Here is a 13587-nt window from a genome sequence, read left to right on the forward strand (position 1 = left end):
CAGACAGACAGATATCTTTAGGACTCCAGTGATGAAGCACCCACAATGTCTGAAGGCAAGCTGTTCCACTGGTTAATTCTCACAATTAGGAAGTTTCTTTTTAATTCCAGGTTGGATTTTCCCTTGATTAATTTCCATCCATAGCTTGTCCTGTCTTCAGATGCTTTGGAAAATAGGTCGCCCCCCCTTCTTTGTAGCAGCCCCTCAAATACTGAAATACTGCTATCCTGTCACCCCCCCCCCCGGTCCTTCTTTTCTCTAGACTGGCCATTCCCAAGTCCCGCAACCGTTCTTCATATGTTTTTGTCTCCAGGCCTTTAATTATCCTAGTTGCTCTTCTCTGCCCTTTTTCCAAAGTCTCAACATCTTTTTTGCAATGTGGCCACCAAAACCGGATGCAGTATTCTGGATGTCCTCATACTAAGGTTTTACAAAGCGGTACTAATACTTCACATGATTTTGATTCACTAAATGATGTCTTAAGGGGATCGCCCAATTTTGTGCCAGCAGCAGCAAAGCTACCGTCCTCCACTAATGGCCTTTCTTTGCCCAGTTGGGCCCCTTGATCTGTTGCACATGAGTGTGAGTCTCTCGCGCATCAGAGTCAGAGGCACAAAGATCCAACTGTGCACAGAGAAGACATGAAAAGCCATGTCATGCTGCCTTCATCACACTGTTTTCATCTGTTCAAAGGAAGCTGAATTAGCCATGCTCACGCTCCATTTCAAGTGTGCCTGGGAGTAAGGGCACACAGTTGTGTCCTATTAGCTATTCCAGTCTCAATGGGTGTGGCATTTCCAACGTTGCCTCAGGAAATCCAATCAGAGCTGGCTTTGTTTCCCACGGGCACAGAAATAATTGTCCAGTCTTCTCCAACCATTCAGTAGAGAAACAGGAGAACTGCCAGGAGCTGTGATGTGACCAGGGCTCCCAATTCAGCTCTTCGCTCTGCCTCTTGGTTAGCCAGGAACTGACTTTATTGCCTAAGGACAGTGATGATGTTTGTTTGGTTTTTTTAATTTGCCAAATACCAGTTGCATGACCATGATGACAAAACAGCCGAGAAACTTACAACACTCTCGGAGGCATCTTTACTTAGAAAGAAGTCAAGGGGCAGAGGCTGTGTGGGTTCTTGAAAAGATGGGCCTTTGCAGGTGTTGCTGAGGAGGCCTGTAAGCAATCTAGGCCAGATGTCAATGCAACAATGCAAACAGCTGTATACCAGGTGTGAAGCCAATTTGCTAAGAATCACCACATTCCCATTCAACCAGAGCTGTGGGAACATCCCCTCCCCCCTATTTTTTTTTCTTGGGCTTGGGGAATTTTTACCAGTGTGCGCTGACAATGTTACCATAATAAACCTTTTTTTAAAGATTCACTCTGAGTCTTCATGTGTTTTTCACGTTTTTTTTTTTTTTTTTTAAATGGCAGGAAACTAGTTTGAGCAATTGCAGCTCAGTATGAAGGGTGCAGTTTGGAAGGTCTGCCAAAAAGTGGAATCAGGGCTCTATTTGCAAATTATTCCCGCCTGTGATTTGTTTTTTTCCTTCTTAATCCTTGGCTTAGTTTTCATGGTTTTCGTCGCTGGATTCCAGCCCCCAATTGCAAATTGGCTTAATCTGGAAGAGCCCTAAAACATTCTCGAACTGTAATTGGGTCAGATGTTCTCCTTTCCTTGCCTTTCTCCTTCCATTTTGAGCATTTTACAGATCGTATTCAGCAGTTCGGCTGGCAAAAATCTGGAAAATGCTATGCACACAATCATTGGGCAGAAGTGAGCATCTGGGGATGGTGGCATTAAGCCCCCTCCACCTCCCATTAAGGTTATTCTGTTGGAGTGATGCCTTTTGTGCTGTCTGATTTTTAGATTTTTTAAAATTAGAGTATGCATTTGGTCAAGTTTTTCTAAATTTTGCTCTTGAACTTTCTTTCCTAAAGTAAAGATATAAATATTATTATTATTATTATTATTATTATTATTATTATTATTATTATTATTATTATTATCATCATCCTTACGAACCTCTTTCGGATTTGTTCCTTTTCCAGGTTATTCAGGATTATTCTTTATTTTTATCTCCAAGAAAATATGGTCACCCTACTCACAGGATACAAAACAACATAGCGAAGGGCAAAGGGTAACTTGGAGGCAACCCAGGAGGCAACCCAGAGACGTAAGTAAGCTGCTGTGTCAGCAAAACACTGAAAGAGCTGACAAAACCATTGGCAGAGCTTGGCTGGAATACTCATTAATTAATTATAATAATAATTAACCTTAACAGGACCTGTTTTGATAATTAAGCACCTTGTGTTTTCTTTTATCCACTGGCCTGATTTGCCCAGCCTACAGGATGGGAAAAGACAAAGGACTGGAATTTGTTTTCCTTCCAATCTGCCAGCTGTGTTAGTCAGGGCTGGGTGAGGAGGGCTGGCTCCCGCAGCACATCTGGAGGACACAGCTGGGGAGGGCGTGGTTTGACTCAGGGGCCCAACCACCTCTTGCCTTCTTTCTGTACTTTCCCTGCAGAGCAGGTGAGTGGGTCCTGCAGAGTCTGGCTGGAGGTGGCCTTATCCGTGCTGGTGGCAGGTGGATCCGGACCGGGATGAAGGTGCGAAGCAGTGCTGAGCCGGTGAGAAAATGCCATTGGCAATGCTCCAGGCAAGAAATTTGAGCTCAGGAACTCTCCTCTCCCTTCCTAATACAATCCCTTCTGTCCTCCTGGAGAAGCACACTCTGCATATGACCAGAAGCACCATGAAGTCACCCACCTGGCTTTGGGGGAACGTTGCACCCCGTGCTCCCTCCAGTTCTCCCAGAAATCTCTCCGTAGGGGCTACAGAGTTCTCACCCTGGCTCATCCCGGACGGAGAAGAGACCTTGACCCTGGCACTCTGCACAAGCTCAGGAGCCCCAGCGCCTGGTTCGGCTCTCTCTTGCAGTCAATGCACCCAATACAGGTAATCCTTGATTTACAACAGTTCATTTAGTGCCCACTCAAAGTTACTACGGCACTGAAAAAAGTGACTTAGGACCGTTTTCACACGACCGTCGCAGCATCCCTTTAGCCAGGTGATCAAAATAATTCAGATGCTGGGCAACTGATTCGTATTTATGATGGTGGCAGCGTCCAGGTCAGGTGATGCCTTTTTGCAACCTTCTCACAAGCAGTGGGGAAGCCCCTGTCACTTCACAACCCTGTTGCTAACCTACCAACTGCAGTGATTCACTTAACAACAGGATAGGATAGGACAGAGCAGAACATGGAATGGGATGGAACAGAACAGAACAGAATAGAATAGAATATTGGAAAATAGAATAGAATAAATATTAGAATAGAATAGAATAGAATAGAATAGAAGAGGTGGAAGGGAGAGGTCATCTAGTCCACCCCCCCCAACGGTGACAAGAAAGGTGGTAAAACGGGGCAAAGCGCACGTGCCTCACTTAGCAACAGAAACGTCGGCTCCATTGTGGACGTAGGGCGAGGACTACCTGCACCCAGCGGGGCAGAAGCCGCCGCCCCCCGTCCGCCTAACCCGCCGCAACGAAGAAGCGGGCGGTGGGTGGGTGAAGCCGCCGCCCGCCCCCGACTCCGCCCCGCCCCCGACTCGTCTCGCCTCGCCTCGCCTCGCCCAGCCGGACCGGGCGAGAAGCGAACAGCGCCGCCGCCGCCGCCCCTGCAGAGCGAGCGGAGCCTCCCTGCGCGCGGGGCGCTTCTCCAGCCGAGGTAAGGCCGCCGCCGGGGGGCTTCGGAGCCGAGGGCGATGCTGGGCTCCCGCGGGAGGGCGCTGAGCCCGGGCGGAGGTGGGTCGAAAGCACCGGGAGCGGATTATTTGTAAGCCCAGGTTGGGGGCGGGGAGACCCGCTCTCTCGCCGCCGCCGCCCTGCCTTGGACTACAAAACCCCTGGGCCGCCGCCGCCTGGGGCGTGGAGCTCTCTTGCAGGCACCTGCCGGACGGGCTGAGCGGCCGCCGCCGCCGTCGTTGCCCCCGCCCCCGTCTCGGATTCGGGCTCCTTGCTGGCTTTGCCCGCGTCTGCGGCGGACCTCGCCCCTCCGGGCTGCTAGTCCAACCGGTGAAGCGGGGAGCGACTACTAGGTAGATCGGAGCCACCTCCCCCCCCCCCCGCTGGGCTGGTTGGAAAGGGGAAAAGAAAAAGCCATGGAACCGAATCCATTGGCTGTCTGAACAGGGATGCTGTAGAGCTAGCCGTTCCCCAGGGCTTCTGCTGTTGTGCTCCGGGTGGGTTTCGGGGTGAAGAGTCGCTCCTGGGGGGGGTGCAGCCCTAGGATTACCACCCCCCCCCTCCCTTTACCGTTTCCCCCTCTCCCCCTTCCAGGATTTGAAAAATGCATAAGGGTTGGCAAGGATTAGAATTCCCACCTGACTCATAAAACGACTGTTTTGCAGCTGAGGTCTGAGGGGTGTGGGGTGGTCTTCAGCCAGAGTCTATGGCAACTCAGCCTTTTGCCCATTTACAACACTTTGGAAGAAGAGGGTGAAGATTCTGAGATACCTGTAGGAATGTTTCTCACCTGGCTTCCTCCAGATGTGCTAGAATTACAATCCCCACAGTTCCACACTGCTTGGACAGCCTTTTCAGCACACCTGGCAGCTGCCCTTGGTGCATCTGGAGAAAAACCGGTGGATCCAGTTCTTTTAACGTCTCTAGTCCACGGCATTAAATACAGGCTGTGTGCATCCAGGAGATTTGGGGCGTTTATAACATAGATTTGATTTTCAGTTTTCATGGCCACACACACATAGGCATGATGTTACGGGAGGAAATGTTCAAATCCAAATTAGACGTGGAGATATCTGACCTTGACTGAGAATTAGTTACTGCCAATTTCATAAAGTAACTAATAGTTTAGATAGATAAAGGGGGGGGGATTTCCTCTGCCTCCTACCCCAGTTTTCCATTTATTATCCTAGTGAAGCTTCGTAACTAAAATAGAGCAAAGAAAATGGAATGACAGGGACCTTGGAGGTCTTCTAGTCCAACCCCCTGCTCAAGCAGGAGACCCTACACCATGACGGACAAACGGTTGTCCAATCTCTTCTGTAAAACCTCCAGTGATGGAGCACCCAAAATTTCTGGAGGAAAGCCATTCCGCCGATTAATAGTTCTCATTGTCAATACATTTCTTCTTTAGTTCTAGGCTGCTTAATGATCTTCTATCTGTGGCTTCTTATCCTGCCCTTGTGTACTTTGGAGAATAATTTGACCCATTCTTCTCTACGATAGCCCCTCAAATATCATGTCACCCCTAGTCTTTCTCTTGGTTAGGCTAAATCTGTCTAGTCCCCTTAATTGTTCATTATATGGTTTAGCCTCCATACTCCTTATCCTCTTTGTGGCTTTTCTCTGCATCTGTCTCACTCACTTTGCGTGGGTTTGCAGCTCTTGAAAAGTTTTGGTCCAAGTCTGAGACACTTGGAGTTGGGGGTGTCTTGAGTCGAAAGAGGCCAGTCTAACAAGGGAGAAGCTAGTCTGGGACATGAGAGGACAAATTAAGAGATTTGGGGCTCTTTGGAGAAGTGACCCCCTCTCTGTGTGTCCTTTCTTGGGTTCACAGCAAATATCCTTAATCTAGATTTCTTAATAGTTATCGAATCAAATCTCTTATGGTCTTTGACCAGCCTTTATAATAAAAGTGAAAAAAAGCAGGAGACCACGAGTTCAAGTTCTGCTTTAGCCACAAAAGCCAAGAGGGCCAGTCCCTCTCTCTCAGCCCAACCCAACCCGCCTGATAGGGTTGTTGTGGGGGAAACAGGAGGAGGAAAGCGAGTTGGAACTCTCTAACTTGAGTTAAGTGTAAAAAATAATAAAAGTGGGAAACAAATAACTCACTGATAGCTAAAAAGGAAAGTAATTTAGCACATCAACTTGTTATTGGGGAATGGAAAAAAATAGCAGGACAATGAAACCACATAATTAAAAGTTTTGTGCAGCTGTATATGTATATTCTGCGTCCCACGTTATTCCAAAGTGGCCTTCAAGTGGCCACCCCAGAACTCCAGGGGTGCTTCTGATCAAGCTGCTTTCCAAGAACTGTGCTCCTCATTCAGCAGGAACCAAGGAAGAGCAAAGGTGAGCAAACAGCTGGATTGCACAGCAAGCTGTTGCACAGCCTTTGTTCTGGAGAGGTAGGGGTTAAGCCGCCCTCCATCTGTGTGACTTGCTTGGCTTCCATTCAGCCACTTTTTCATTCAAAACACACACACTGAGAGAAGAGGGTCTGATCTCTCTTGGTTGAGCCAGTTGGCAGAGTGGAGAAATCCTGCTTTATTTTTATTTTTTTTCTCTCTTCTACCAGATCTAATTCGTTTTTAGGTGAGAAACAATTCGCTTTAGCAACATCTTTTGAAGGCGAAGGCGGTTTTCCTGTCCAGGTGGCCCTCGACTTACAAACGCAACGGAGCCCAAAATTTATATGGCTAAGTGCAACACTTGTTAAAGTGAAGTTTGTCCCACTTTATGAGCTTTCTTGACCCGGTCGTTAAGTGAATCACTGCAGTTATTAAGTTAGTAACCTGGTCGTTAAGTGAATACGGCTTCCCAACCATGGACTTGGCTGGTCAGAGGGTCGCAAAAGAAGATCACAAGACCCCCCCCCCGGGATGGGGCAACCATCATAAATATGAGGCATCTAAATTTTGCACGTGTGATTACGCCTCTGTTTATACAATCCAGGATCGTATTTGCTTTTTTGGCTGCTGCCACAGAAATGAGACTGCATCAGAAATGAAAATCCAACTTCCATATTAAGATGATTAATCTGAATCAATTAGATCAGTGGTTCTCAACCTGTGGGTCGGGACCCCATTTGGGGTCAAACGACCATTTCATGGGGGTCGCCAAACCATGCTGTCCGCCATTTTTTTCCCTTTTCCCTAGCTGTCCTACTCCCTCTTATTGGTGGCCACACCCACTTGGGGGTCACCACAACATGGGGAACTGTATTAATGGGTCACGGCATTAGAAAGGTTGAGAACCACTGAATTAGATTGATGGAAGGTTTACCAATGATGGGCAGACAGGAATGGTCAGTATTGGAGAGCCAGAGGCTGCCCTTACCAGCCTCTGAGAAGATTGAGACTGCCATGGATGGAGTAATGACTGGTGGAGCTATGCCACGTACAAAAGTGTTGAAATTTAAAGACACCTCTGTGGTCTGTTGAACACTTTCATTCCCAATCTCCCTTTTAAACTGTGCTAAGTTTAATGTAAGGGCTTAGGCTACTGTTTCTGTATGTTTCTGGTGGGATGCCAGATTTTCCCCCATTGTGGCCAAAAGGTTCTGCAGAAGAAAGAGGCACTACCGAAGCAAGAACATGAAACATTCACAAGTGTGTGTGTTTGATGATTGAGTCAGATCTGCCCTTATTGCAGATTGGAATATGGGAATTTGCAGGGCTACAAAGCTGCTTTTAGAAGGATCCTTGATGCTGCCTTTTGGGGGAACTCTTTACCTCTTGAGAGATCACTCTACTTCAGCTCTTGAGGAACCTCGGTAGCACTTAAGGGACCCTCTGCTCCAGGTCTTGAGGGAAGCTCTCTACTCCAGGTCTTGAGGGACACTCTCTACTCCACTCTTGAGGGACCTCTCTAGCACTTGAGGGACCCTCAATGAAACTAAATTTCATTTTTGATGTGTGCCTTTGTTCCCACAGTAACAAAAATGACAATAAAGGTTATCTTATCTTATCTCTCTGCTCCAGCTCTTGAGGGACTTCCTCCGCTGGTGTGTCTTAGCCCAGCCTGGTTTTTCACTAGAAAGGTGATGAGGAAGGCAGTGCACTAATCTTCTCCATAGCAGCTCTTCTGCTTTCTCATTCATTGCCATCCCCAGCCCGTACATTGGGCTTCTTGCCGATTGGAGACCCTTGCCTGGTTTGAACAGCTGACTCGGGTCAGTAAAGCACCAGCTGCTTTGCCTGGTTGAAACCAAGACATGAGATCATCCCTGCTCTCACAGAACACCCTAAAAAAAGCTCTTGAAATTCTGGTTTAGCAAGTAAACTTTGCTTTAGGGAGAAGCACCTTCTCCCCCACAAAATCTGATTTCGGAAAAACTTCTACCAGCTTCCTAATTTTTCAATAACCATTGACTAAAAAGGCTTTCCTTCCAAGATGGCTCCTTCTTTTAGGCTACTTAACAGAAAGCAGAGACTGATTACCTCTTTCTCCTCCCACCGTGTCAAGAAAATCAATCAATCAATCAGAATAGAGATGGAAGGGACCTTGGGGGTCTTCTAGTCCAACCCCCTGCTTAAGCAGGAGACCCTATACCATTTCAGACAAGTGGCTCTCCAGTCTCTTCTTAAAAACCTCCAGTGATGAAGCAGCCACAACTTCTGGTGGCAAGCTGTTCCACTGGTTGAGTGTTCTCACTGTGAGTAAATTCCCCCTTAGTTCCAGGTTGCTTCTCTCCTTGATGAGTTTCCATCCGTTCCTTCTTGTCCTGCCTTCTGGTGCTTTGGAAAATAGATTGACCCCCCCCTTCTTTGTGTCAGCCCCTCAAACATTGGAACACTGCTATCATGTCCCCCCTGTTTCTTCTTTTCTCTAGACTGGCCATCCCCAAATAAAGATGGTCTGATTTTATTTTAAACACAAGTCTTCCTGCTCTTCTTTCTCAGATGCAAGGGACGTCTCCTTATTTGGGCTCAGCGTTCAGTTTTGTGCTTTTCCTCTGCACTTTCAACCTCCTGGTGGAGTTTTACTGGCCCTCTTTTTGGAGGTCAACATGTTTCACTTCTGCCCTTGTTAGTCTCGGAAGCTGGCTGGGCAGAACTGTGAGCCGTCGTGGCTGGGGACCCATCCTGTTGCAATTTCAAGGACTTTGGAGTTTGGGAATGCTTTTGAAAATGTGCCACCCAGCAGGTTGCTTGCGAGGGTATCTCCCTCCTGTGGATTAAGTGTGGGTTTCTGATTTTGCATGCCAGCCTTGTCTGATGGCTGCTCCTCCCTCCCTCCCTCCCCATTTCATATTCAGCAGCTTTGGACCACCCGTGGGCTTCCCCCCCACCAGAATGCAAATGACCTGCCCCGTTTGAGTTTTAGGGCAAATTGAAAAGAAGGGAAATTAATCTGCCAGAGGCGCACTCAAAGAAGGAGGCTAAGGGTGAAGAGACTGGGGAAAAAAGGTGGGCAGGGAAGAAAAAAATGCAAAATAATAATAATAATGAGAAAAAGGAAAGGTAAAAGGATAGACAGACACGCTCGCTCGCTTCTGTGGGGTGGTGGATGGGATCGGCTTGTTGGCCTTGGTAACTGAAAGTGCCTCTTTGTCTCCAGGCGGAGGTAGACAGAGAGGAGATTAGTCAGCTCCAAACAAAGAATTTATTCACAGCCGTCTGGGGAGGGTTCCTGGGAAGGTTGCTCCCACTGAATTGCAGCGCCCAGAGAGTTGCATCTCTATGTCTAAAGGGGACCCAACGGGGGAGTCCCACCCTGGGGGTGGCTGTAGGTTGATGGCAGACGCCACCTCAGCCCCCCCCCTTGCTGTCTGCTCTCCACTCGTCCGTCCCTCTTTTGGGTTATCATTTTAATGCATTTATTCTTGTTGTCTTCCGTTATCATTGTTTACGTTATTGTCCTATTATGTTCAAGAACAGACTGAGTAGCCACTTCTCTGGAGTGATTGTAGGGTCTCCTGCCTTGAGCAGGGGCTTGGACTAGACTAGGAGATCCCCAAGGTGCCTCCCAGCCCTAGGACCCTATGTTCTTATCCCTCACACCTTTAGCTTTGCAGCTTGCCTGTCTCCCACCCAAAGCTTTTGCATGGCGTCTGCTATGACTTTCCCAGACTTTGGTTCCAACTGGGGAGAATTACTGACTTGCCCGCAGGGCCCTGGCTGGGTCTCCTTGCATTCTGACCTTTCCTTCCTTCCTTTCTCTCCAGCTACTTATGACTCACAAAACCCAGAGGAAGGAGGCTCCTGAAGCAGGTAATTGTTGCATTTATGAGCGTCAGGACAGAACTGAATTCGGTTTTTGATTTTGATTTTGAAACCCACTGGCATGGAAGTGCTGGGCAGGGCTGAATCCGGCTGGGAGCAGGTGCTTCAGGTTGAAATCTTTGTCTTTCCCATCCTAATGTGACAGGGTTTTTTTTCTAGTGGGTTGGTTAGTAGGAGTGGAATGCGGGAGTGGAAAAACTACTTAAGGGAAACGTGTGATGTAACCCACATAGGCAAAACACTATAACTACTTCTGTGCAGTGCAAGATGCCAGGTTCAACATTAACTCTGTTTTTATGGATGCAAATAACCTGTGCTGGCTAATTACAAAGACTGGCATCATAAAAGCCAAAACCTAGGTTCTCAAAGAGCTTCATGAGTACAAGGCCACTTGTGCATTCCCAAATGCTTGTCTAGGAATAAATTTGTTAGCTATTAAGGCAGCTGCTTCATAATCTTTTCCTTTAGTTACCTAAGACCGCTTATCAGAAAGTCTTACTGAAGTTCAAGATCTTTTCCTTCAGCCCCATCCTAACTTCCCACTTCAGTCTCTGAATGCATGGCTGTAACCCAAAGAGCACCTGTACTTTTAAAAGCAATGTCACTGAAAGATCTTTATGTCATCTTGACACGTTACCCTTGGCTTTTCATCGTAACGGAAATTCTGTGGGAGATTTTCAAATATATTTTAGTACACATAGCAATTTTGAAGTCAGTTCAGAAATCCCTGTTGCGATGGGTCATGGGTTTGGGAATTGTTACCCAAAGAAAAGACAACTTTTATTCAGTTTGAGGGAATTTACCCAGATTTAGGACATACTGCCTTAGGGGAATAAGGGAAGAAATTTGGGTGAGAAAAGATGCATTTGTCTCCCTCCTTTCCTCTCTTTCTTTCAGTCTATCCCATCTATCCATCCATCCATGCCTGTCTGTCTATGAATTTCTCTTTCTCTCTCTACGGTATCTATCTATCTATCTATCTATCTATCTATCTATCTATCTATCTATCTATCTATCTATCTATCATCATAATAATAAAGTTGGAAGGGACCTTGGAGGTCATCGAGTCCAAACCCCTGCTCAGGCAGGAAACCCTACACCATTTTGGACAGATGGCTGTCTCTTCTTAAAAACTTCCTATCTATCTATTATCTGTCTGTCTATTACCCCCCCCATACAATATGTGTATGTATGGGGCTACCCTATTCTTCGTTTGTCGCAAAGAATTAATTCAGCCATCTATTAGCAAACTCTTGCTTGCATTAAAGCAGATTAGAAATGGATGCTTTCCGAGTGAGGAGCCTGCACTTTTTAGCCTCCCTCTGAGCTGAGACTGGCAAGCGAGGGTCTTTGCCCACTTTTCATAGCAGGTCTCTGGGCAGATGAGAGGGTTCCTGGCCAGCTGAGAAAGCTGAGCATTGCCAGGGAGTTTCTGTGCCTTCCAGAGGTATGGAGATCCTTCACACAGTGGCGTCCTTGTGTCTACTATTTCTGCAGTTTCTGTCTCTCTCGTGACTGAGAGGGAAGCTCAGGCCAAAAGAACCGGGGGGGGGAGGGAGATCTGGGGAGGGGGGCACAGAGATGCCAAAGTTGGGTCAGACTTCAGCAAGAGAGGCAGTTTTCCACAGGGTGGCAGGTGGAGTCAGGAGAACAGGCAGGCACCTGCTGAGATTCTCTCTGGTCAGCTCCTGAATCAAAGTTGTGGAATCTTGTTGCTTCCTGGATTCTCAGTGGCCAGATTTCATGCTTGGTTAAACCAGAATGCGGAAAAAGCTTGCCTAACTCTGCCCATTAGAAGTCTGATGCTTAAGTGCTTCATGAAGGCGAATGCATGTGTCCACAAACAGAGGCTGGGCTTTCCTTTCCTAAAATCTGGATCCATTTAGTGCCCATTCATCTTATCAGATCCCGTAACTGCTCTCTAACAAAGTAAACTGTCTGTTTGAAGTTTTATAGGGCATTCCAGAGGATGCCCTATAAAACGCATGAAAACATATGATGTCCCAGTTGTGCAAAGGAGAACTTCCCACTTGCAAAACAACAAGCAGATCTTCACGGGCAGTTTGCGTTCCCTGGAAGCAATTTCCCCTGTCTATTTATTGGGATTTGCAGCCAAGCCGAGCCAGAATGGATCACAGCCTCCGCACTGACACACAATCAACCAGCACCGTCTGTTCCCTGCCACTCATAATATATATTTTCCAGTCTTCAACATTGGCACTGACCGACTGGCTCTTGCACAAGGCAGGCTGAGACTCCAAATGCTACATATTTGGTGGGGATCCAGATTGTAATTGAATGATTTGGAGGGAGGGACAAATCCCCCAAAGCAGCATCCGTGTAAACAACTGCAGGGAACTAGGAAACAGGAGGAGATATTTTGCAAAATAGATGGCATGGGGGAGAAGGCATCCCTTTTGTATCCCGAGCACCTCCCGTGTCCAAGCTTATCTCTTGCCTTCTTTCCTGAGCTGGACAGTTCACCAGAAGCTGAGTCATTCCTTTGGGTGACACCTGCTTCAGAAGCTGGGCTTAAGACCCATTTGTCCCTTCCCAGCTGTCTGAAAGAGCAGCTGTCCACAGACAGGAGCTCTTGACCCCTGTAAGCCACCCAGATCAGGAGCTTCTGAAAGAAGGGTGTCCGTAAGGGATTCTGCCAACGAAGGGCCAAACGCTTCCTCATTCCCAAGTAGGCAGGTGTGTTCCAAGGATAATCTTGGATGTGGAAGGAAGATGGAAGTCCAGCTCAAGTGGATGGAGAAAGGGGGAGATTCTTCCTTAATGATTCTGGGAATTGAAGTCCACCTGACTTAAAGTGGCTAAGGTTGAGTAACCCTGGTTTAGATGGCAGTGGCTCTCTTGGAGTAGTAAAACTGGAGGTCTGATCCTGACACAGTCCTTGAATCCTGATCTGCACATTCATCGTTTGAGTCCTGTCAGAGTGGATGGGGATTATTGGCACTGCAGTCAAATATACAGGTTTAGGGAAGGGTATATCTACTGAAATAGAACCAGTTTGATCTAGTGGCTAAGACACTAGGCTAGAAGGTGGGAGACTGTGAGTTCTAGTCCTGCCTTAGGCATGAAAGCCAGCTGGGTGACTTAGGGCCAGTCACCAGGAGATGGTGAGTCCCACCTTAGGTATGAACGATGGCTGGGTGACTTTGCTCCAGTCCCTCTCTCAGCCCAATCCACCTCACAGGTTATTGTTAGGAAAATAGGTGGAGGAAGGTGTGTTGGATATGTTCTATGTGCCTTATATTATTTGTAAAAATAATAAAGCCAAGAAACCAAAGACATAAATAAAATTAGGGGAGAGAAAGTTTGCACCGAAGAGAAAAGGGCTGAGTAACGGTGTGTCATCTGAACTGCCGGGATTCCGTGACTCATGTTTGGAATGCTGGTGGTGTCACTTTCCGGCCGGGTCCAGCGACTCCCGTCCAGGGCCTGTGATGTCATTCTCCTTTCCCAGGTAGCTGTATGGCTCATAAAAGTGGAACAGAAGTGGGGAGGGCAGGAAGTACAGTGGAGGGGAGGAAGAACAGTTATAATTGCGCAAATGTTTTCCCCCATGGAGTTCTCCTGGGGACACCCTGTCTTCTGCCTCCCCATCTGACT

At 47.4% G+C, this 13587-nt stretch overlaps 1 protein-coding gene across 4 annotated transcripts in view; it reads left to right on the top strand.

Moving 5' to 3' along the window:
* The first annotated feature begins 3610 nt into the window (after window positions 1-3610).
* The window catches only part of LOC120312681 (adhesion G-protein coupled receptor G1-like), a 32794-nt gene continuing 22817 nt past the window's right edge, over window positions 3611-13587 (top strand). Inside the window, exons 1-2 of one of the 4 annotated variants that reach the window (XM_039353756.1) lie at window positions 3640-3728; window positions 9912-9957. The gene's annotated coding sequence lies outside the window, so the exon portion shown is untranslated. Of the gene's footprint in view, window positions 3729-9911; window positions 9958-13587 lie in introns of all 4 variants that reach the window. The other 3 variants (XM_039353752.1, XM_039353754.1, XM_039353753.1) reach the window with 3 other exon arrangements.

The sequence above is a fragment of the Crotalus tigris genome, unplaced genomic scaffold (genome assembly GCF_016545835.1).
Source record: "Crotalus tigris isolate CLP2741 ecotype Arizona unplaced genomic scaffold, ASM1654583v1 scf7180000018525.42219311030:4301911, whole genome shotgun sequence".
NCBI lineage: Eukaryota > Metazoa > Chordata > Lepidosauria > Squamata > Viperidae > Crotalus > Crotalus tigris.